At 40.9% G+C, this 26,284-nt stretch overlaps 1 protein-coding gene across 3 annotated transcripts in view; it reads left to right on the forward strand.

Moving 5' to 3' along the window:
• Nucleotides 1-429: 429 nt before the first annotated feature.
• Nucleotides 430-26,284, forward strand: part of pak5 (p21 protein (Cdc42/Rac)-activated kinase 5) — a 184,958-nt gene continuing 159,103 nt past the window's right edge. Inside the window, exon 1 of one of the 3 annotated variants that reach the window (XM_048601449.1) lies at nt 430-596. The gene's annotated coding sequence lies outside the window, so the exon portion shown is untranslated. Of the gene's footprint in view, nt 597-731; nt 826-25,920; nt 26,003-26,284 lie in introns of those variants that run through there. The other 2 variants (XM_048601450.1, XM_048601452.1) reach the window with 2 other exon arrangements.

Below are 26,284 nucleotides of genomic sequence, written 5' to 3' on the forward strand. Positions count from 1 at the left end.
CCCCTACCACTATGGCCCGCCCATTGTATCCAGGCACCGCCCACCGCTCGTCTTGTACCAATCCAAGACCCCCAACCTTGACACGTCAACCCTCCAGCCCACGTACGCACGTGCACAACTTTCCCGCTCCCCGGGCCCTCCGTCACCTGGATGGCCCCACCCACCGCCTCCATACCCCAGCCCTTCGCGTGTCTGTCCCCGCCCCTCATTGTGGCCCCGCCCTCCACGCATCCAACGCCCCCGCGCGGATGGCCCCGCCTCCACCGCGGGCGTCGCGCCCTGTCCCGCCCCCGCACTTATTTGTGCCACCGCCCCGCCCCTTACCCGTCCCCTCTCCCGGGTGAGACCGCCCATCGACCGGTTTACCCCACCCTCCCAGCTTCTGGCCCCACCCACCCAGCCCCTGGTCCCGCCCGCCGCGTGCCTGGCCCCGCCCTTCCCGCTCCCCGGATGTGGCCGCCGCTCCGCCGGCTGTGGTTGGGTAACATGGCGTCGTCGGTGGAGTAACGGGATGGGGAAAGACGGCTATCGTCACCTCAGACAGACAGACACATCGTTATTTTTCTGCAGCTGCAATTGATGAAGGGTCGGACAAGGTAAGATTGATTCTCGCATTGGGGATGAGGTAAATGTCAGTGACATTGTGTCGATGATGCTTCGATCTGACGGTTGGGGTTAGAAAACGGTTGAAGCGCACCCTGACAGCAGCTTTTTGTTTTGTTCTGAGAGAGGGCAGCGATATTAACTTTACTCCTCAGCCTCGCAGACAAAGAACGCGGTGCTGAAATCAGCTTCGATGGGTATCCTTTCGGATCTGCCTTTCTGGTAGGAAACAGGTGCAATGTTGGGGAGAACCGACGATCTCTTACAAACCAGTGCCCGATTGTGTGTCTCTCCGCCGGAAATGTCAGTTTTATTTTCCCCTTACAATTTAAATGACACTTGGGGTCGTTTCCCTCCCCCCAGTTCCATCATAAACAAAAGGCGCTCTCTTCCTCTTTTCATGTCAACGTTGTCACACGTTTGCTGCTTGGTTCGTTCTTCCACTTGAATGAATGACCATTTGAATCGAGGTTTCCCTTTCTTTGGCATTCGCTTTATCCAGTACCCTCCAGCTTTGTACATCATATTCTGTACTACAATGCTTTCAAGGGTTTGAAATGGAAAAGTTTTGTTTATCTGTCAACATTGCAAGGAAGAGCGACGTGTATAACCGTATATGAAAGTTTTGATAACAGATTAGGAAATGCGTATCTTAAAAATTTGGAGGAGTATCTTCGAAGAACCTAATGGTGGTTGACTCGTCAGATAAGATGTCATTTGTTTCGAATGATCATATGGTTTTTGGAACAGATCTGTGTTGGTTTTATTTTCTATATATGCTTCTTGCTATTGTACTGAGTACGAAGTAAAATTACTCTTAATTTGATATTTCCATCTGTAGTTGGTAACGTTTGTATTTTAACGGAACTTTCTAATTTGGTAATTTTTAAAATGCTCACTATGTTGCAGATTCAGCTATATTTGCTTCTTGATTTGTGGGATATATTGCACACACTTACAAAGTAAACACATTCGGCTGTTATTCGTACTTTGAGTTTTGTGAATTGCAAATTGGTTTTATCTGTTGATACATTGTTATGATCAGACTCCAGGTGATGTACTTCAAGTCATTATGGTTTCAGATGGGTTACCCCAAATTGTTGAGCTTGAATGAAGAAAGACGAACTGGTTCCTTTGTAGATATCTATCTTCTACAATAAATTAACTTATGTTTTAGAGCCAGTTTAAAGAGACTTTCTTGAGTATCAAAAGAGTGAGTTTATTAATGACTAGGAGAGGAAATAATAATGCAATGCACACACAGAGATTAGCAATAAGAAGTGAGCCCAAACAAAAAAGTTTCAAAGAACAGTTAGTCTTTGACTGCTTCATGAAGCGTAGGAAGTAGAACATTGCAGCCATTGCAGTGGTTGTTAACGATACCATCAACATTGGTAATTGGATCATTTGTTTTTAATATTTTTAGCTTTGCAAATTGATTTAAAATTTTCCTAGTTCCTGTTGAAAACAATGCTTGCTGGCTGGCAGCACTCGGAGTGGGACAGAATATTTTCTTTCTTTACCTGTAGTGCTGGAGTATTTAATGTCTTTTCTCAAAACTGGGGCCTTTGCAGCACACTAGTCCACACAATAGGTCGTCTGACCACTACCACATGTGTGTCCTCTCACACACACGGTTGAAGCTCACTATTAAACCATGTCCATGTGTATCCTTTAAAGAGGATAAAGCAAATATGCCTCTGAAATAACTACATAGAGACCGCTATCCCATCACCAAGTCATTCTTTATTTCGATGTGCACAGTTCATGGGCTCTGACCAGTCAGCTCAGAGCTGGTCCCTTGAATAAGGAGACTCTTTGAATCTCCTGTTTATATCTGTCAGCCACCAGGACTGGCCCAGGTTAAAAACCCTAATCAAGGATCTCATAGTCAAGGAGACTAACCTGGCCCTCGTTCCAATCGTTACATCAACCTCTCTTCCAGATTAGTGTTTTTGTTTTAACCGTCGTATTCACAATCTGAGATGCTCATAGGGAATGGGAGTTCAGGTTTTTAAATTCATTCTTGGGGATGTGGGCATCACTGATGGAACTAGTGATTATTGGTAATCTCTAGCTGTCCTTGAGGAGGTGGTGGTGATTTGTCTTAAACTGTTAACAGTCCATTTGGTGTAGGTATCCCCAACAATTCTGTTAGGGTGGGAATTCCAGGAATTTTGCCCAGAAACAGTTAAGGAGCAGCAATAAAGATTCAAGTCAGGATGGGGTGTAGCTTGGAGAGGAATTTGCAGGTGGTGGTGTTCCATGCATTTTTATCCTTGTCTTTCTAGATGGTAGTGGTCATGAGTTTGGAAGGTGCTGCCTAAAGAGCCTTGGTGAACTTCTGCAATGCATCTTTTACATGGCACACATTGCTGCTACTGAGTGTCGGTGGTCAAGGCAGTGAATGTTTGTGGATGTGGTGCTGGTCTGGCAAGCTACTTAGTCCTCGATAAGCTTCTTGTGTTGTTGGAGTGCACTCATCCAGGCAAGTGGCAAAAATTGCATCATATTCTTGACTTGTTCCTTGTAAGTGGTGGACAAGCTCTGGGAGTCTGGAGGCGAGTTAATTGCTATAATGTTCCGAGCCTCTGACTTGCTCTTGATGTCACTACACTTACATGGCTAGTGGAATTCAGTTTCCGGCCAATGGTAACCACCAGGATGTTGATAGTGGGGGTTTTTGTGGTGATAATGTCATTGAATCGCAAGGCACATTGATTAGGCTTTCTCTTATTGGAGATGCTTATTGCTTGGCAATTGTGTTATGCAAATGTTACTTGCCATTTGTCAGCCAAAACCTAGATACAGTTCTTGCTGCATTTGGATTTTGACTGCTTCAGTAGCTGAGGGAGTTGCATATTATGCTGAACATTGAGTACTCACCAGCAAAAATCCCCACTTCTGACTGTATGAAAGAAGGAAGATGTTTTCTGAAGTAGCCAAAGATAGATTAGCCTAGGACACTAACCTGAGGAATATCTGCAGAGATGTCCTGGAACTGAGCTGCCTAAAACCACAATCATCACTCTTTTTGCTGGATATGACTCCAACTAGCTGAGAGTTTTCTTCCTGATTTCCAATAACTGTACTTTTTCTAGGTCTCTTCAATCTCTCACTTGGTCACGCTGGCCTTAATATCAAGGGCAGTTAGATGCATGTCCCCTCTGGAATTCAGCTCTTTTGTCCATGTTTGAATTTAGGTTGTAATGAGGTCAGGAGTTGATTGGCCTGGGTGGAACCCAAACTGAGTGTCAGCGAGCAGGTTACTTCCAAACAAGTACTACTTGATTGTACTGTTGATGACCCCTTCTATTACTTTTTTGATGATTGAGCGTAAACTGACGCAATGGTTGGCTTTGTCCTGCTTTGATGTCCAGTCCATATCTGGGCAATTTACCACATTGTCACATAGATGCCACTATTGGAACTGCACTGGAACAGCTTGGCTGTGGATGCTGCATGTACGATTGCTGCAATATTATCAGGGCTGAAAGACTTTGTAGCATACAGTTCTTCTGGCTGTTTCTTGATGTCACATGGAGGGAATAGAATTTGCTGAAGGTTGGCATCTGTAATGTTGTGGACCTCTGGAGGAAACCAAGATGGATGAATCACTTGGTACTTCTGACAAAAAATTGTAAATACTTCAGCCTTATCTTTTGCCCTGATGTACTCAGCTCTACTGTAGTTGAGAATAGGAATATTTGTGGAACCTCCCCACATCTATTCATTGTTTAATTGTCCACCACCATGCAAGGCTATAGAACTTAGATCTGATCTTTTGGTTTTGAAATCACTGAGCCCTGCCTGTTACTTTTTGTTTCACCAGATTGACATCTCATTTTTGAGTATGCCCAGTGTTGCTCCTGAAATAATCAAGTGTTCATACATGGAACAATAAATGCTGTATTGAACAAATTAAACATTTGAAATAGCCTTTAGTGAATAAAGAATTAGGACTCCCTCCTGTTGTGTTTGTACCTACGCAATACAGACTGCAGTGGTTAAAGAAGGCTGCCCACTGCACCTTTTCAGTGTCAGTTAGGGGTGGGCAAAAAAGGCTGGCCCATCACCTGAATTAATGAAAAAAAATCCCAATATAATACAAACTGATTTAATGCACCATGAAATCGTTAGTTGATGTAATTGTTTTAATGAGGAGCTAACCTTTACACATTGTGCACATGTTTTATTTGATTGCATGTAGCTATAATATTAAGAGATTTGAATGGCACATTTTCGCATATAAACTTTTTGAAAAATAAATAAATAATGTATCATGTGTAAAATTGGAACCATGTAAAGATGGATCCATTTAATAGCCTAAAGTATTTTTTAACCTGTCATGGCATCCTGACTAACCCATCAAAATTCACACAGACTCTCCTGTGAGGTTTGTTCCAGTGAGTAACTGAGCTAAAGTCATCGTACTCCCAGAGGACCATAGGGCTGTTCTCTCATTAGGGAGAGAGAAAGAGCAACTGAGCTATGGCAGTGAAGATCTCATTAATAGAGTGATTGGTTATGCCCTACTAGTTGAGAAAGCAAAAAAATTGGGCAGGTTCTGACTTTGTATAATCCTTAAATAATCTCTGCACATGTGGATGTTGGATAGCGATAAGAACAGACATGATTACTATTGCTTGTTAAATACTGTACAAGATTTCTTGGTTTCTAAAGCTGATAAGTAATTTTTTTCCAGCATCTATATGTGGGCCTCACTGGCAAGACCAACGTTTATCATCAATCCTCCAATATCATTGTGTTGATGGTTGAACTGCTTGAACATCTGCAGACAATCCTGTAAAAGTGCTACAACAATCTTGTTAGTGAGGAAGTCCTATGATTGTCATGTAGAAATGACAGTATATGTTCAATTGAGGTGTGTGTGAATTGGAGGTTATAGTGTTCTCTTGCATCTCCTGCCGTTGTCTTTGTGAGTGATAGGGATTGCTGATTTGGGAGGTGAGTTGAGTGGTACATCATTTGGATAGGATAAGCTGCAGCAATGTATACTGAGTGCAAAGGGAATGGACATTTAAGTCAGTGATGAGATATCAATTAAAAAGGATGGTTTTGTCTTGGATGTGTCAAACTTTGAGTTGTCAGAGTTGTACCCAACTAAACATGTAGATAATATTTCATCACAGTCCTGAATGTGCCTTGTTAGTTCATAGAATATTAGTTCATGGAATCCCTACAGTGTGGAAGCAGATCATTCAGCCCATCAAGTCCACACTGACCCTCCAAAAAGCATCCCACCCAGACCCACTCACTACCCTGTCCCTGCATTTCCCACCCTAGACACTATGGGCAATTTAGCATGGCCAATCCACCTAACCTGCATGTCTTTGGACTGTGGGAGGAAACCCGCACAGACACAGGGACAATGTGCAAACTCCACACAGACAGTCACCAGAGGCTGGAATCAAACCTGGGGGTCTCTGGCGCTTTGATGCAGCAGTGCTAACCACTGAGGTACCGTGCCTTCTAGGGTCTGGGAGATGACCCACTTGCAATAGAATACCCAGCTTCTTACACCTTTCCTTGTTGCTTTTTGGACTATCTGATGAATTGTGACCGGAGCTAATAGAGTCATACTACACAGAGGTTGTTTGGTCCATGGAGTCTGCACTGCTAGCTTTTGGCCCATAGCCTTGAATGTTATGACATTTCAAGTGCTTGTCTGTGTACTTTTTAAAGGTTGTGAGGTTTTCTGCCTCTACTGCCCTCCCAGGCAGCATAATCCAGATTCCCACTACCCCTTAGGTGAAAACATTTTCCTCAAATCCCCTTTTAAGCTGCTGCCCTTACCTGAAAATTAAGGCCCCTCATTATTGACCTTCAATAACGGTGAACAAGTGCTTCCTATCTACACTAGCCATGTGCCTCATCATCTTATACACTTCAGTCAGGTTTTCCCTGAGCATTCTCTGTTCCATTTAAAAAAAAACGGAGGCAACCCAGCCTCTCTTCATAACTAAAATGTTCCATCCCCTGTAACGTCCTGGTAAATTTCCTCTGCATCCCCTCTAGTGTGATCACCTCTTTCTTATAGTAAGGTGACCAGACTGTATACAGTACTCCAGCTGCAGCCGAGCCAAAGTTTTGTACAGCTCCAACATGCTCTTATAATCTATAGAGGCTGATAAAGGCAAGTGTCCCGTATTTGAAAACTCCCTATTAACTTCTCCTGCCACCTTCAGGATCTGTGGACAAGCACTCCAAGATCCCTCTGTTCCTATGAGCTTCCTAGCTTCAGCAATTCATTGAATATTCCCTTGTCTTGTTACTTGTTCCAAAATGCATCACCTTACAGTTTTTTGGGTTAACTTCCATCTGCCCATCTGACCAACCTGTCTATACCCTCCATTGACCAAAGAACTTTTCCCTCACTGTTAACTACTCAGTCAACCACCAATCTTGTGTCAGCTTCAAATTTGCTTATCATTTCACACCCATCAAACATTCTTATCTATATTGTTTATATATATCACAAACAATAAGATACCAGCACTGATCCCTGGATATTGACTCTCTTCTGACAAACAGCCATCTACCTCCGCCCTCTATCTCCTACCAATAAGCCAATTTTGGATCCATTTTGCCAAGTTACTCTGTATCCCATATGCTTTTACTGTCTCTATCAATCTCACATGTGCAGTTTTGTCAAAGGCTTTGCTGAAATTCATATAAACTGCAATGCCCTCATCTACACACCTGATCACCTCTTTAAAAATTCTATCAAATTTGGTAGGCATGACCTCCCTCTGACAAAGCCATGCTAATGATCCCTGATCAAATCTTGTCTCTCCAAGCGGAGATTAATTCTTTCCTTCAGAATTTTCTCCCATAGTTTCTGTACCACTGATGTGAGACTCACTGAGAATTTATTTGCAAGAGCAGGAATGCTTGCTCCAATTATAGAGGGCTTTACTGATGTCACACCCGGAATACTGTGTACAATTTTGGTCTCCTTTTCTGGGTAGGATATTCTTACTAAAGAGGGTTTGCAGTGAAGGTTTACCAGACTAATTCCTGTGATAGCAGGACTGATGTAAGTGGGAAGGTTAAATTAGTTGGGATTATATTTGCTGGAGTGCAGAAGAGTGAGGGGGGATCTTAGAGAAACCTATAAAATTTTAACAGGACAAGGCAGGGTAGACGCAGGACAGATGTTCCCGATGTTGGGTGAGTCCAGAACCAGAAGTCACAGTCTAAAGATATGGGGTAAACTGTTTAGTAATGAGATGAGAAGAAATTTCTTCACCAGGAGAGTAGTGGGCTTGTAAACTTTGGTACCACAGAAAGCAGTTGAGATCAAAACATTGAACAAAAACAAAGTTGCTGGAAAAGCTCAGCAGGTCTGGCAGCATCTGTGAACAAAAAATCAGAATTAATGTTTTGTGGCCGGTCACCATCAAAATATTGTATGGTTTCAAGAAGGAGTTGGATAAAGCGCATAGATCTAAAAGGATCAAAGGATACGGAGGAAAAGCTAGAACAGGCTATCAAGTCAGATGATCAGCTATGATCATAATGGCAGAGGAGGCGTGAAGGACTGAATTGCTGCCTCCTGCTTCTACTTTCTATGTTTGTGTGTCTATAATTCTCTGGTTTATCTCTATCAACCTTCTTAAAAAGCGTCTCGGAGGTAACGGTGGATTGTGCTTTTTGGGTATCCGCTTCTTTTGGAGACTCCATATAGGTGCTCCTGTTCTGCTGGGCGTAGTTCAGTGCTGCTGCAATGTGTTGTGGCTTATTTAAGTAGTGGCCTGATGCAGTTCAGTTTGTGGGGGTTGGGGTGATTGTAGTGTAATCGAATAACTGGTCCGTATGTGTGATCATTTTAGTATATGCTAGTCTGGAGCTCCCCAAGTCTTCAAAAGGAATGGATACCCGAAAAGCACAAACTGCCGTTACCTCCAAGACAAACCACAACAGGAAGACACAACGTGACCAGACTCGCTAATCATCCTACCAAACATCAAGGACATTTCAGAGGTGACCACAAGACTATTCAGACTCCTAGGTATCAGAGTAGCCCATTAACCGACAACCACCCTACTACTGACAAACGTAAAGGATCCCATATCCAAAACCAGCAAAACTGGGGTATTATGCAAAATACCATGCTAGGACTGTGAGAAACATTGCGTAGGCCAAACCGGAAGAAAATTGACAATATGGATACATGAACACCAACTAGCCACCAAGAGACACGACCAATTCTCACTTGTCTCACTATACGTGGACAATGAGGGACACGAATTCAACTGGGACAACACATTGATAATCTCACAAGTCAAACAGAGACACGCCAGGGAATTCCTGGAGGCCTAGTATTCCAACCAGAACTCCATGAACAAACACATTGAATTAGATCCTGTGTACAAACCACTGAGAAACTGAACCGGAAGTAATACCAACCATCCCACTAAACCGAGGCATTTAAATAACAAGCAGGACAGAACACCGATGCTTCACTGGAGGCGCACTGACGATATTACCTAGCAAGATGAAGAAATATTTGCAACTAAACCCACCAGCTCGGCGAGCATGTCTACAACCTCAAAGGCACTTATTTTTAGACTGCAGACTAAAAATGGGAGGAGATATTGCTTTTAGCCAACAAAACTGTGGAAGAAAATGTTTGGAGTTTTAAAAATGAGTTATTTACTGTAACACATTGTGAGTTGTATATACAAAATGTTGCACTGTGTGTGTTCAGGAAAGTTGTGCCCAGAGATAGTCTTTTGATTGGTTTCACAATCAGCCAGTTGTGTGGATCAAGAATACTCAGCATAACAACTTCATAACTGGTTGCTAGGCAGATGGCTACACCCTTACATGTGGATAATAGAGCAGAAACATTAGTCTATGAAGGGAAAGTACCTGAATCTCTCTTTCTCTTGCCTCATAGAGAAATTACAGAAAATTTGCTGGTAACTGTTCTCACTCTTTTCTGAGGACAGCTCTGTCTGCAAAACCGTATTGAAAGGGTGAAGCTTTAAACAGTAAGTGAAAAAAAGGAGACTTGGCCTACCCACAAGCTTGTGTTATCATCAGAGTTGAAGACAGGCGAAAGGAACTGAAAGAAAACAAATCATTAACCTTTGTGATCCCAACTGGTGATAAACCTGTATATCTGTGCCTATTTTTTTCCCTTCCTAACCCACAATACTTGTTTTTATATTGATTTGTATTTGTATGGGAATTTTAAAAATGGTTAAATTTTAAATTATATTTATAAATTAGTCATGTTTCTTTTTTGTCATTCATTAAAAAGTTAATTACAACAAATAGTGATTTTCTTTTTCTTCATAAAACATGGTGTACTTATTCTTTTAACCTGAGGTAAACAGTTAAGTAAATTTTAAGCAATTTGATATTTTAATCAAACGTTCACATTTGTGGGGGTTCATTTCCAGCGCACTACTCCAGAGGGTCGTGACATTAAATGCTGTCTTAGTTGTGACCTTGTTGAGATTAAGTTATTGATGAAGAAACTGAAGGTTGTTGGACTTGGAATGTAGCTGAGAGGAATTCTTGTAGTCATGTCCCAGGCTGAGATAATTGGTCTTAACATTATGGTCTTGAGGGAAACCAGTAAACGTTTAGAAATTCTTACTCCCAGTTCATAGCTGAGATAATTATATTGGAAGGTTTCACCTATTAAAAATAAAAACCTTTACTGTACAAGAGTTAAAGGAAGTACTTAAACTTAACGCTTTATTTGCCAAGCTTTCATATTTTAAATTCAAAGATCTCAACAGGGCATTCCCCATTCTCCTGTTATTTCTACCAAGTGTATCCCTATATTTAGAGATTTCCTTTATATTTCATAGGACCTTGGGATTGCTTCACTTCTCAGGACCAAACCAATGTGTGCCACGGTTCTCAGGAATTCACTTAGATTTTTCATAGTGTTTCAGCTATTCCCTGAGGTATGAAATTTCTTAGGATCGTTCTGCAATTATCTATTTAGATGACTCTTTAATTCTTCCTTGACACCTTGTGACTATTAACACTAAGCTTATGTACATGCTTCATTGCTTTTTTGCTCAGTAACTCCAATATGGTCTACAGCTCCTGGCAAATGTTTTCTCTCTGTTTCTTGATGTTGCTGCCAGGATTTAACTGACTGCTTCTGTGAATAATCCCACAGATAAAAAAGAACCCAAAAAAACCTCCCGGCAATATATCCTGACAACGATGTGTTATGCCTGAAATGTCCCAGATTGAGATTCAAGCTAATTATTTACAATTTCCAAATCTTCCTTTTAGTTTTGGAACCATATGAATAAATTATACCCTTTATGAAGATGACTGTAGTCATTTTGTCTCCATCACTATTAGTATTCTACCACTTCCAACTCTGATCTTATTAAACAATGTGAACTACTAATTGAATGACAGTTTTGCGGTTTCTTGCTAGGGCTTTTAATTCAGTTTACGTTTAACAATCTATACCAAAACTAACATTTCAAGTCTAAATTGTACAAATCATGATATTAGACGTTTTCACAATAATACCCAACTTCTTTTGTCAAGGTATGATTGCATTCATGGAAGAATATTTCTGCTGATCCTGATTAACTTTATTTTTTATTTGCATTGTAGAGGAAATGGAGAAGATGCAAAAACAAAAATTCACAAGAATATTACCAGAACTGAGAAGTTTAACTTACCTAAAAGCTGAAGAGGCTGGAAATCTTTTACCAACAAGATAATAGGATGAGGGTGTTACAATAAAGAATTTCTGTTTTTTGTAAGGATAGATGAAAATGTTTTTCACTGATGAAAGAGTCTAAACTGAGAGATCATAAGTATTAGATAGTCATTAATAAATCCGGGAGGGAAGTCAAGCATAATCTCTGCCCAAATACTGGTAAGAATGTAGAACTTGCCAACGCAGTGAGTAATTAAGACCAGTACTATAAATAACATTTAATGGGAGGCTTGATTAAAAATTTGAGGGAGAAAGGAGCAGAGAGTTATGTTGATATGGTTAGGTGAAGAAAGGTAGAAAGAGTTGGCATAGACCAGTATATAGTTATGTTATATACCCAGGAACCACCTTTCTTAAAAAAAAAACCTATAATTTAAAAAAAAATCTTTTCCATGTCTGAAAGTGATTTTTTTCTCCCCTGCATGTTGCAGCGTTATAGTGCAATAATTGGTTTGTAACAAAAAGTCCCAATTTGAGAAGAATGCCAGTTGTAACTCGCTGAGATGTAACAATTGCAATACATATTTTGTCCATTGGTAGCACTGCAGCATTCCTCTCAGTTGTTTAAAAATATTTTCTAATTGTCAGAATGTGTCTTTCAGTTAACAAAACATATTGCTTGTCTTCTGTGTGTACCTCTGTGAAACATAAAATTTATTTTTGGAAGTGGTCATGAGCTCTGATGGTTGCTGTCACAGAAATAAATAAATAGATGCCTTCCCCCGACCAGCTGGCCCCGCTTTAAAAATTTGTTAAAAGATCCTTGCCTGGACTTCTGCAGACATGTGAAGCTTTTTTTTAATTAATCCTTGTATCAAAACGGTAAGACCATAAGACAGGAGCAGAAATTAGGCCATTCAGCCCGAGGAGTCTGCTCCACAATTCCATCATGGCTGATAAGTTTTTCAACCCCATTCTCCCGCTTCCCCGTGGAACCCTTGATTCCCCTTGACAGTCAAGAACCTATCTATCTCCGTCTTAACTATACTCAATGACTCGGCCTCCACAGTCTTCTGTGGCAGTGAATTCCGTAGATTCGCCACTCTCTGACTGAAGAAGTTTCTACTTATCTCCGATCTTGAAAAGTCTTCCCTTTACTCTAAGGCTGTGCCCTCCGGTCCTAGTCTCTCTTACCAATGGAAACATCTTCCCAATATCCACTCTGTCCAAGACATTCAGTATTCTATAAATTTCAATTAGATCCCCTCTCATCCTTCTAAACTCCATCGAGTATGGACCCAGAGTCTTCAAATGTTCGCCCTATGTTGAGCTTTTCATTCCTGGGACCATTCTCTTGAACCTCCTCTGAAGCCACTCCAGGGCCAATACATTTCCATGTGCATAGATCACTGAAAGTTGCCACCCAGGTTGATAGCGTTGTTAAGAAGGCATACAGTATGTTAGGTTTTATTGGTAGAGGGATTGAGTTTTGGAGCCATGAGGTCATGTTGCAGCTGTACAAAACTCTGGTGCGGCCGCACTTGGAGTATTGCGTACAGTTCTGGTCACCGCATTATAGGAAGGATGTGGAAGCATTGGAAAGGGTGCAGAGGAGATTTATCAGGATGTTGCCTGGTATGGAGGGAAGGTCTTATGAGGAAAGGCTGAGGGTTTTGAGGCTGTTTTCATTAGAGAGAAGAAGGTTAAGAGGTGACTTGATAGAGACATACAAGATGACCAGAGGATTAGATAGGGTGGACAGTGGGAGCCTTTTTCCTCGGATGGTGATGGCTAGCACGAGGGGACATAGCTTTAAATTGAGGGGTGATAGATATAGGACAGATGTCAGAGGTAGGTTCTTTACTCAGAGAGTAGTAAGGGCGTGGAATGCCCTGCCTGCAAAAATAGTAGACTTGCCCACTTTAAGGGCATTTAAATGGTCATTGGATAAACATATGGATGATAATGGAATAGTTTAGGTTAGATGGGCTTCAGATTGGTTTCACAGGTCGGCGCAACATCGAGGGCCGAAGGGCCTGTACTGCGCTGTAATGTTCTATGTTCTATGTTCTATGTTCTATCTTTTCTGAGATATGGGGCCCAAAACTGCGCACAATACTACAAATGTGGCCTGACCAGAGTCTTATAGAACCTCAAAAGTACATCCCTGCTTTTGTATTCAAGTCCTCTCAAAATAAATGCCAAAGTTGCACTTGCCTTCCTAACTACTGACTCAACCTGCAAGTTTACCTTGAGACAATCTGGACTAGAACTCCCAAGTCTCTTTGTACTTCAGACTTCTGAATTTTCTTCCTATTTAGAAAATAATCCACGTTTCAATTCTTCTTACCAAAGTGCATGACCTCGCACTTTCCAATGTTGTACTCCATCTGCCACTTCTTTGCCCACTCTCCTAACCTGTCCAAATCCTTCTGCAGCCTCCCCACCTCCTCAATACTACCTGTCCCTCCACCTATCTTTGTATCATCTGCAAACTTAGCTAGAATGCCCTCAGTTCCTTCATCTAGATCATTAATGTACAAAGTGAAAAGTTGTGGTCCCAACACTGACCCTTGTAGAATATCACTTGTTACCAGCTGCCATCCTGAGAAATACCCTTTTAACCCCACACTCTGCTTTCTGCCAAAGAGCCCATCTTCTATCCATGCTAGTACCTTGCCTCTGTTTTACTCAGCAGCCTTCTGTGCGGCACTTTGACAAAGGCCTTCTCGAAGTCCAGGTAGATAACATCTTTTGGCTCTCCTTGGTCTAACCTGCTTGTTACTTCTTCAGAATTCTAACAGATTTATCAGGCATGACCTCCCCTTGATGAACCCATGCTGACTTTGCCCTATTTTACCATGCAATTCCAAGTATTCAGAAATCTCATCCTTCACAATGGACTCTCAAATTTTACCCACGACCGAGGTTAGGCTAATCGGCCTGTAATTTTCAGTTTTTTGCCTTATTCCCTTTTTAAATAGGGGTGTCATGTTTGTTATTTTCCAATCCTCTGGGACCCTCCCTGACTCCAGCAATTCCTGAAAGATCACCACTAACACCTCCACTATCTCTTAGCTGTCTCCTTAAGAACTCTGGGTTGTAGTCCATCTGGTCCTGATGATTTATCCACCTTCAGGCCACTCAATTTTTCCAGCACTTTCTCCTTGGTGATAGCTGTCACACACAGCTCTGCCCCCTGACTCTCTTGAATTTTTGGGATATTACTTGTGTCTTCCACTGTGGAGACTGATGCAAAGTAATTATTCAGTTCCTCAGCCATTTCCTTGTTCCCCACTACTGTCTCTCCAGTGTCATTTTGCAGTGGTCCAATGTCCACTTTTGCCTCTCTTTTTTCTAAAGAAACTCTTACAGTCCTCCTTTATATTACTGGCTAGCTTACCCTCATATTTAATCTTTGCCCTCGTTTTTTTTTTGTTGCCCTCTGTTGGTCTTTGTAAGCTTCCCAATCCTGTGGTTTTCCACTGCCCTTTGCCACATTATATGCTTTCTCTTTTGCTTTTATACTATCCCTGACTTCCCTAGTCAGCCATGGTTGCCTCATCTTCACTGTACCATGCTTCTTTTCCCTAGGGATGAATTTTTGCTGTGTCTCCTGAATTACTCCTAGAAACTCCTGCCATTGCTGTTCCACTGTCTTTCCTGCTAGGCTCCTTTCCCAGTTCAATTCTGCCCATCTCCTCCCTCATGCCTCTGTAGTTGCGTTTATTCAGCTGTAATACCATTACCTCTGATTCTATCTTCTCCCTCTCAAATTGCAGAGTAAATTCAATCATATTATGATCACTGCCTCCTAAGGGTTCCTTCACCTTAAGCTCCTTTACCAAGTCTGTCTCATTGCACAACACTAAATCGAGTATTGCCTGCTCCCTAGTAGGCTCCACCACAAGCTGCTCCAAAAAGCCATTCCACAAATTCCTTTTCTTGCAAACCTCTACCAACCTGATTTTCCCAGCCCTCCTGCATATTGAAATCCCCCATGATCACCGTATCTTTGCCTTTCTTACACACCTTTTCTATCTCCTGATGTATCTTGCGCCCCAGCTCCTGACTACTATTTGGAGGCCTGTACATAATTCCAACTATAGTTTTTTTTTACCTCTGCGATTCCTCAACTCTACCCGCACAGATTCCATACCATCTGACCCCACTTTATTTCTTACTATTGATTTAATTTCATTTCTTACAAATAAAGCAACCTACCCCCTCTTCCCAGCTGCTTATCCTTTTGAAAGAATTTATAACCTTGGATATTCAGCTCCCAATCCTGATCCTCTAGCAGCCGTGTCTCCATGATGTCCACCATGTCATATCTGCCAATTTTGATCTGCACCACAAGCTCACTTACCTTCTTTCTTATACTGCGTGCATTCAGATATGACACCTTCAGTCCTGTATTAACCGTTCCTCTTCTCATTATCATTCGTTTATCCAGTGTGCTTGAAGTTTGATTCCTCACCCTTTCCAAACACACTGTCCTATTTGTGTCTGTGCTGGAGACTTTAATAGCTTCTCCTGAGTTCTCCTTTTCCATTATTTTTTTCACATTTTTCCACGCAGTGGAATCTACCCTCACAGATGTTAACCTTTGTTCCCAACCAGGGGAAATTTTACTCTTCCCTTCCAACCCCCCCAACTTTCTAGTTTAAAGTCCTGTTGACCAGCCTATTTACCATTTTCGCTAGAACATTGGCCCCCAGCTCAGTTCAGGTGGAGACCGTCCCAGCGGTACAGATCCCTCCTGTTCCAATACTGATGCCAGTGCCCCATGAAAAGAATCCTGCTTTCCTGCACCACTCCTTTAGCCATGTGTTCACTTCCCTTATTCTCGTGTCCCTATGCCAATTTGCACGTGTCTCGGGCAGTAATCCGGAGATATAACCCTTGAGGACCTGCTCTTCAATTTCGTTCCTAGCTCCTGATAATCCCTGAACAAGCCCTCTTTCCTAGTCTTGACTATGTTGTTTGTTCTGTTGTGGACCACAACAACTGGATCCTCCCCCTTCCTCTCCAATATCCTGTCAAGCCAGTCAGAGATATCCCTTACCCTGGCACTGGGCAGTCAACACATCATGCCGGACTCTCGATCCTGCTTACAAAGGATACAATCTATTCCCCTGATAATAGAATCGCCTACAACTGCCACTTGTCTTTTGCGTTCCCCCCCCCCCCCCCCCCTGTTGAATGGCCTCCTGTGCCACAGTGCAGTGGTCAGTTGGCTTATCCTCCCCTCAGCTCTCTTCCTCATCCACACAGGGAGCAAGTACCTCGTACCTGTTGGACAAGTTCAAGAGCTGAGGCTCCTCTGTTCCTGAATGCAGGATCCCTCTCTCTGCCTCATTTGCAGTCACCCCCTGCTGTCCCTGGCCACTGACTAAATTTGAAGTACCTAATCTACCAGGTGTGACTGCCTCCTGAAACACAGCGTCCGGGTACCTCTCTCCCTCCCGGATGTGCCGCAGTGTTTGAAGTTCAGATTCCAGCTCATCAACTCTGAGCTGAAGTTCCTTGAGCAAGCATCACTTGCTGCAGATGTGGTCACCACCGCTTGCATTAGGATCAGCCAGCTCCCACATCATACAGCTACGACACATCATCTGTTCGGCCATTTCTACTTAATTACTTTATGGAGTTAACTAAATTTATTGATACTTCTTTGCTGTGTTCTTTTTCAAATTTAGTGCTGATTTCCTACCAGCGAATCGGGTCTCAGCCTCCCTGTGACATCACTCCAGCTTTTTCTCGCAGCTACACTGTGCCCCAAGCTCCAGTAGGTTTATACTCTCTCTGCTGCTGCTGATGATGCTTGTGGCACGGAGGGAGTCTTGCTGAGATCCTCCTGCTGTTGGTGACTGCACCAATGCAAATCTTTGCCCTAACCACCAATCAGTGTTGTCGCTGCCGTCTGTTAGCCCTCTTGCTGCTTTGCCTGAGAACACATCAAACCTTGTATCATGCAGCTTAATATTGTCCTTTGCTTGGTGCCAAACTTTACAATGCCCCAATATCTTGGAATATTTTACTACATGAAAATGCAAATTGTTAATGTTCAGATGAAAGAAACAAATGCCTCCCATTTTTGGAAAAAAAGGCATTGCACAACTCTAGGAATCTTTTTGTCTCCTTGAATTTTATATCACAATGGTCCTTTTGGCCACATTTTCCCCTCTGAGTCACAAACTTGTAGATTCAATTCCTATGCCAAGACTTGAACATAGTATGGACCGACATCGTGGAGTACTCGAACTACACCATCATAAGTGACATTTCAGATGAGACACACAGGCTGTTTGCCCTTTTAGGTGAACAATTGATGTTATTTTTAAGAGGAGCATGATTTTATTCCCAATGTTGTGAGCACCGAAAGGCATTGCTTAAAAATATTTGGCCATTATCTCATTGTGGGAATGGTGTAGCAATAATCACCAATGATTTTGATTTACATATAGATTGAGTGTATCAGATTGGCAACATAGCCTGGAAGATGAGTTCTTGGCAGGTTCTCAGGATAATTTCTAAACATTTAGATCCAACTAGAGAACAGGCTTTTCGAGATTAGGTCATGTGCAACGAGACAGGATTAATTAGCTTCATACTAAAGGCAAGGGGATCATAACATTGTTTGAATTTCACATTCAGTTTGAGAGAGAAGAGTGGATATAAGACTGGTGTTCTAAACTTGAATGAGGGCAGTTGTGAAAGCATGAAGACAAGAGATGGCAAATGAGAACTGGACCATAAAGGGATAAGACAGTAGAGATTCAGTGGCAGCCATTCGAGGAGATATTTCATAACACTCGGCAAGGTGCCACGTTAAAAGTTACCATGTAAAATAAGAGCCCATAGTGTAAAGGGTAACAGTAGCATGGCTAGATGATTAGTCAGCCAACGATAAATGGATGTAGGTTAAGTGTGTAATTTTTATGTTACATTTTGCAATGAGTAGAGTGTCACAGGGATCAGTGCTGGGTCCTCAATTATTTACAATCTATATTAATGATTTGGATGAATGGACTGATTGCATGTTTGGTAAATGTGCTGATGATACTTGGGATGTGGGCTTGGCTGGCTGGTCAGCATTTATTGCTCATCCCTAGTTGCCCTTGAGAAGGTGGTGGTAGTGCTGTAGGTGGATCCACAATGCCATAAGGGAGGAAATTCCAAGACTTTGACCCAGTGACATTGAAGGAATGGTGATATATTTCCAAGTTAGGATGGAGATTGGCTTGGAGGGGAACTTGCAGATTGTGGTGTTCCCATGTATCTGCTGCTCCTGTCCTTCTAGATGGAAGTGATCATGGGATTGAAAGGTGCTGTCTCAGGATCTTTGAATTTCTGCAGTGCATCTTGTAGTTAGTAGCATCAGTGTGTAGAGAATGTTAGTAGTGGATATGGTGCCAATTAAGCAGTTGCTTTGTCCTAGATGGTGTCAAGCTTCTTGATTGTTGTTGGAGCTGCACTCCTGCAGGCAAGTAGGGAGTATTCCATCACACTCCTGACTTTTGCCTTGTAGACAGTGGACAGACTCTAGGGAGTCAGGAGGTGAGTTACTCGCTGCAGTATTCCTTGCCTCTGACTTGCTCTTAATATCATATCCAGTTGAGTTTCTGGTCAATGGTAGTCCCCAGCATGTTGATTGTGGGGTATTCAGTGATGGTAACACCATTGAATGTCAAGGGGAGGTGATTAAATAATCGCTCATTGGAGATTGTCATTGTCATTGTCATTGTCTGCCATTTGTGTGGTGTAAATTTACCTGCCATTTGACAGCCCAAGCCTGGATATTGTCCAGATTTTGTTGCATTTGAACACGACTGTTTCAGCATCTGAACAGTAATGAATAGAGTTGAACATTGCACAATCGTCAGTGAGCATCCCCTCTTCTGACCTTATGGTGGAGGAAAGGTCATTGATGAAGCAGTTGAAGACGGTTTGGGGCGTAGGATGCTAGGTCCTGAGGAACCACTGCAGGAATATTCTGCAGCTGAGATGACTGACCTGCAACAAGCACAGCCATCTTTCTATGCACCAGATAAGACTTCAATCAGCAGAGAGTTTTCTCCGATACCCATTAATTCTAGTTTTGCTAGGATGCCTTGACACCACACTTGGTCAAATGCTGCCATGATGCCAAGGGCTGTCACTGTCACCTCAAGTTGTGAAGAGATCATGTATATGGATTTGTTGTTAATGGGCTAGAAAGTTGGCAGACAGACAATAAGATAGGAAAATTTGATCTTATCCACTTTGGTAAGATAAGTAAAAAAGATTATTTAAATAGAAAGAGATTGCAGAACTGGTATATGAATTACAATACGTTAGTATATATGTACAGCAAATGAATAGGAAATCAATTGAAATGTTGTCATTTATTTCAAAAGTAGGGAATGCTTTATGTATAGTTGTATAAAGTTGCCATATTCCTACTGACTGTCGTGCTGCGCCCTCATTAGAGGGAGACAACCTTGTGGTGGTTTAACCTGAGGGTCACCTGAGGGAAGCGCTTGAGAAGGAATCCTAATTTGTATATGCCATATAACAGTGAGGACTCTTAAAGTACTTTGGAGAATTTCCATAAAGAATCATCTCAAGCTATTTTATCAATAGGAATAAAGAAACACGTGGAACAAGGAAAGTGACACTGACTTCTTATAGTGTAGTGGGATATTTTATATCTACTCATACAGACAGGGTGGACTTCCGATTTCCATCTTATCCAACAACACAGCATTTTTTCAGTCCTTTGTTGAAGTTTTAAGTTTCTTGAATGGGGGTTAAACTTATGACTTTCCAATCTAGAAGAGATAGTTCTATAACTGAGCTAATGATGATTAGGAAAGATTTGTTTGTTGAATGATGGATGATGAAAGATCAGTGAGGAATTGAGTTTAGAGCTGACAAAGCATAAATGTTTCAGTGCCAGAGAGGCAATGATACGGAAGGAAGTTGAAAATTTTTAATACGGCAGAAATAAATGATCTCTCGTGATGGATAGGATGTGGTGTGACACCTTTGAACTGATAGTCTGTTGGAACTGAAATGGACTTTGTTAATAATCTTAAAACATTTTGCAAAGTCGGGTGATGCAAACTGATTTTATTTCAAATTGAACCATATAGTTTGTACATCTTCAATACTACAAATCTCCTCCTGCATGGTTTGGATAGCGTGCAACTCTCACTGAAACAACTTTAGTGCAAATTGAACAGATGTAAGACCCAAACAAACATCACAGTCATGACTTGAGGCAAGTATAGAACCCACAAGTCTGAGTGGCTAATTTTAAAGCGGTACGTTTGACCTGCAAAGAACTACTTTCTTAATATTAAAAAACGTCGTATCCTGAGTTGAAGTTTCTAGGATTCATTGGATACTTTTAAGGTGTGGCTTTGTACAGACTGGAATCATAATGCCCAATGAGAATTGAATATACATTTCACTCCCTTTTGGCCAAGGCCCCACACCTCTTGGTTTCAGTGTGCTCCAGAATCGAGTTTGGAATCTGATTCCTGAGATGTTAAGAATTAACTGTATTTTTATAGTACTTTTAACAAACAGAAAACCTTCCACACCATTTCACAGCAAAATATTTTTGAACAGTAGGTAATAGTCAAGGTAGGAAAAGTAGCTGCAATCATCTAAAAACAGAAAGGAAATCTACCATTAGTAGTCCGTTTTGAAATGTTGATCGAGGAGTAAATAGAATTCTCTATAAATAGACTTACCCCTGCTTCTAGGTGCCTGTTTGGGACTCCTGGAAAGCCCTCCTCTTATCCGGATATTCCTTCTGAACTTCTAACTCTGCTTGAGAGACCAGATAAGATTGGTTTAATGCTTGATCTGAAAACTGTCATCTCCAACATTGTAGTATTTCCTCAGTGTCACACTAACATGCCATAGGCTTGAAGCACTGACTTTCTTGACTCCAATGCAAGGCTGATGTCTGTGCTCTTGTATCTCTGGTTTGGAAGTTGCATTTCCATTGTTCAACAGACAAGTAACAATGATGTTGAATTTTATTCCTAGGTTTATGAAGTAATAATAAACTTGGAGGGATCTGTGATATTCCCCCTTAATCATTTTTATATTGACTTTGATCTGTTTCACCGTATGCTAGTAATGTACTGCAACATAAAGGAAAAGTAGTGGTGGAACCATGTTGTTTTGCAGCATGAAATGGGGTTTAGCGAATGTATGATGTGAGTGGGAGTGGTGTAATATGAGAATGAGCAGGACCAAAATGTGAAGCACTTTCAAAAGTAATCAGACACAACGGGAATACCTTTGATGCATTTCAAATCAAAATAACTTGATACTAAAATTAGACACAGCAATTTCTATATGGATGGAGATGTAACATGATTATGTATTACTTTGTTTCGGCTAGAATCCACCTTGTTACTTAACAAGCATTAATGAAGTGTTTTGGATATGATAGACTTCTATTTTAACATTTAAGCAGTCATTTTTGAACTAGTACAGACATCTAAATTGCAAATTAAATGTTAAACCTTAAATATTTGTAAACAATCTAAGCACAAGGTTTTTAAATGAAGAATACCTTTTTCTGTATGTCATGCTGGTTTTATAGTTGGTAGTTTTGAATAACTATTAACTAGTTATGCTAACTAGTTTTTCCATGGGTAGCAACTGGATACATCCAGAGGGGAATCTCCTAACTACTCTTTGGCCAATTAAAAAATAATATTGATTAAAGAAGTCCAAAGATGTGCAGTTTACGTGGATTGGCCATGCTAAATTGCCCCTGGTGTCCAGGGATGTGCAGACTAGGTGGATTACTAATGGAAATACAGGGTTACAGGGTAAGGGTGGGGTGGGGGTCTGGTTGTGATGCTCTTCGGAGGGTCAGTGTGGACTCAATGGACGAAATGGCCTGCTTCCACTCTTAGGGATTCGTTGATTCTATGATTCTTAAAAAAAACGCTGTCACTGGAAGCAAAGCCCTCTTTCAGTGGAATTGGAAGTACATCCCAGGATCGCTGTCTTTATGTTGTAAATCATTGTCATTCTTGTTTGTGTGATGCTTATTGAAACTACATTTCTGTTTGACTGAACATACTAAACATCTTGGAGAGGTACATGAGGTGAGTCAAGGTAATAATGATTTGTTAGTGTCTGCAAATAGACTTCTTTTCACTCACTAACAAGATTCTCGTGGTGCCGTTAAAATCTTGGGTGCAAAATCGAAATCCCTTTCTCGACATTGAGAATCTCATTTTTGTGTTCTCACCATGTGTTACCACCTGACTTGCAATTGACAAATTTCGGGGTTGGGAAGAATCTTCCAGTTATATCTATATCGTCTAAATTGAAACACAGTACTTCAATTGGCTACATTCCTACATTGGTAAATAAATGTAAATCCTTTGTTTTCCTTCTGAAATGTTCTTAATAAAACATTCAAAAAGCTTGCATTAATAAATTTGCCCAACTTGTTATCACACCCCATTTTTGATTCTCTGACTGCTCTCCACTTTTAAAGAAACATAAAATCCATGTTGGTAAATAGAACTGAGATCCAGAGTTCATTAATGAAATCATATAAGTCAGGAGTGTGATGGAATACTCCCATTTACCTAGATGAGTGCAACTCCAAAAACAGTCAAGAAGTTTGACACCATTGACAAAGCAGCCAGCTTGATTGGTACCACATCCACTCCTCCTCCACTGACCCTCAGTAGCAGCAATGTGTATTGTTTACAAGATGCACTGCAGAAATTCACCAAGAGATGTAGCACAAGTTGACAGGTAAAGCACGGAAAATTTATCCTTTGATGTCAGAGGAGGCTTCGAGGGATTATGACACTTCTTTTAAAAAGAAAATTAAGATTATTCCTCAGAGCCTACAAAAGTTTCAGAACTTAAGGAAACAGCGTGGGAAAACCTATGCTGAATTTGAAAGAATTAAGCAAAATAATTTTGACATGTAAATGTAAGTATTGCATAAGTAATAAGGATTTGAAGCTGTGTATGAAGTTCTTAAAGAGATCTTGGAAGAATCTAAAAACTCAAAATCTTGTAATAAAAATCCATTTTGAAGATCAAAGACCTGCAAGTGTTACATGGGCAGCAGCAGTATTGTCTGACATTTATGAGCTGATCCATAAAACTTGACCTTATTTTCATCATCCCTGTAAATTCTAGAAGGTCAGAGGATGGGAGAGTCATAGAAAAGAACATAGCCATGGCAAAGAGAAGTCAGCTGAGAATGTCACAGGATCTCCCCATCAGATTAGAAGAGTAAGTTCTGAGGGTAGTGGTTAAAATCGAAAGTCTCTGTTTACATTGTAGTAAAGTGGGACATCTTAGTTCTGGATGATGGAAATTGTGAAGGAAATCCATGGGACTAAGTCAGGTTTGTAAGAGCAAGTCCAAAAAGGGAACTTAAAATGAAAATACTACAGATCAAATTATGTCATTAACTACAACCAGGAAACTGGACGTAAAAATTGCTATGAGCATAGGAGAGTTGAATAGAGTAAAGGAGAGTTCAAAAGGGAAGATAATTTTGTTTGTTTCCAATGATGCAGCTAAACCCCTAACTATATTTAAGGTCATAGGAGCTACTCAAATTCTTATGCTGGAGAATTATTTAGTTTTCTTTCCAGAGCATGTGATGAAATCCATGTGTTAATGACAAATGGAGAGTATATCCTGGTTCTATTGTCCAAAATATAATTGGAGTTTGACTTGACAATCAGATTGCTGGTGGTAGTAGCAATAAAAGTAGTAGTAATGAAATTATCATTGGACGGAGTGGATATATTCCCAGTTTATAATTTGGCTGGAGTGAAAGTTGTAGCTTCGTCCAAGGAAGGTTAAAAAGATCAGATGGCTATAAAACAGGTTCCAGGTATTTTTCCATCTTATGTGGTGATCAGAGCAATGGCTAAACAAATTTGTAGCACAGGCAGATGTTAGAGTAGACAAAACTTTTCTTAATGATGAGGATAATTCAAAGGAAGTGTTGACATGTCTTCATTAATTAAAACACAGAAAGCAGATCCTGAGTTTTACAAGTTACTACCGACAGTACATGCTGAAGCTGAGGCTGAAGGAGTTTCTGATTGCATTCAGAATGAACTTCCAGTGAGATAGTTGAGAGGCCGTCACAGACCTGTGGAAGAGGAATGGATGGTTGTTCATCAAATAGTAGTGCCGCCTAGAAATCATGAGGAGACAGTCCATATAACAATGTCTTCTTATGGCAGGACATGTAGGAATATGGAAAACTTGTGTATCAACAAATAGGTATTTTACTCGGCCAAGACTTTATATGGATGTATTGCAGTACTGTAAAACATGTTATACCTTTCAGGTAGTAGGCAAACCTCAACATGTAATTAGGCTGACACCTGTTTTTGAAGAACTATTCAGCAGGGTGTAAGTCAATACAGAGAAAATCTTCAATTGAGATAAAGAAATTACAGTGCTATTTGAAATATGGGTATAAAACCTGAAGCCCTGATCCAGGAATGTGAATTGCATAACCTGTCGTAACTAAAGATGGACACTAAAAGTTCATTCAGTTAGTAAAATATAAAACAACTGTTCAGTGTTCTATAGGAGATTCATCTATACCACCAGGTAAACTGTTCACTGCTTTTGCAAACTCTGGCTCTATTTGCTGGCACACTCTTAAGATTGTAGTCACTGTCCCTTCTTGCCAGACTTTGATTATTATCCTTTTTGCTATCTTGAACTCTTGCCTTGTCATTTCTATATGATTTATTTTCCTACGTAATCTCTTCCTGATTCTATTTAGTATAAAGCCGTCTCTGTTTGCTTGTGATATAACTGCTAGAACACAGGCCTGAGCACAGTTCAGATGAACTCCATCCCAATAGTACTGACCAACTGCCACAGGAAACAGTTCCCTCATGTTTATGCGTTGAAAATGCTACAAAATATTGAACACTTTTGTTTAATCCCCTGTTAACCTTGTTTGCTCAAAAGAGAAAATCCCAGTCTTTCTAATCTCCCCAAATAGTGGACTCCACAAACTAAGAATTCTCCTAAGTCTCCTTCTGCACTCTCTGTTACCTGGATATAAATGTCCGCTGTGAACTGCATTCTGAGGCCCCATGCTGACACATTTATTTCTGGTCCTCGAGGTCACTACTAGGGAGGGCAACCTTGTTCTGCAAAATCCAGTGAGAGTTCACCTTGGCTTATCTCAGAGAATAGACAGGACCTCTGTTTAAACTGTGATTGGAAAGTAACATATTTGACAATGCAGCAGCCTGTCAGTACTGCACAGAACGGTCACCTGAGATTGTACTCAAAAGTCTGGACAAAGAATGCTGCCAGCTGATCCAAGGCAGACACTTTGTGCTACTGCTTTTGTGATCACCTCTTGTGTTTTTATCACAGATTCAGTGGCATCTTTATTGTAAGCTGCAATCAGTGTTAATTTTGAATAATAATTGCCAGTAATTACTCATTAATGTTCTCATTCATGATTGGACATGACTTCAAAAGCAAAGTCTATTAAAATTTAAAGATTGATGTTAGATTATCCAGCATGTTAATCCTTCAATATATCTATTCTCATCTAATTCTGACATCTTGAATTTAATTGCTCAACCATTGCTGCCCTTACCTTCCGTTGTATAGGCCCAAAGCACTTGGAATTTCCTCCTTCAACCCTTCCACCTCTCAACTTCACTTTACTCCTTTCAGGTATTCCCTAATTTCTACATTTTTTGATCAAGCTTTAGGCCATCTAATACCTCCTTGTGCAACTCGGTGGCAGTTTTTTTTTATATCTCTTCTGTGTAGTGTTCTTGAACCTTATGTATTATCATAAATGTGCTAAACAAATATAACTTGTAATATATCATATATAAGTAGCATATAATGTCAAATGCACTGTCAGGCTTAATTTGAATTCAATAAAAATGGGAAAACATTAATTCTGAAGAATTGTTGCTATCTGTAGGAGACTTATTCATGTTTAGTGGA

The sequence above is a fragment of the Rhincodon typus genome, chromosome 9 (genome assembly GCF_021869965.1).
Source record: "Rhincodon typus isolate 14 chromosome 9, sRhiTyp1.1, whole genome shotgun sequence".
Lineage (NCBI taxonomy): Eukaryota > Metazoa > Chordata > Chondrichthyes > Orectolobiformes > Rhincodontidae > Rhincodon > Rhincodon typus.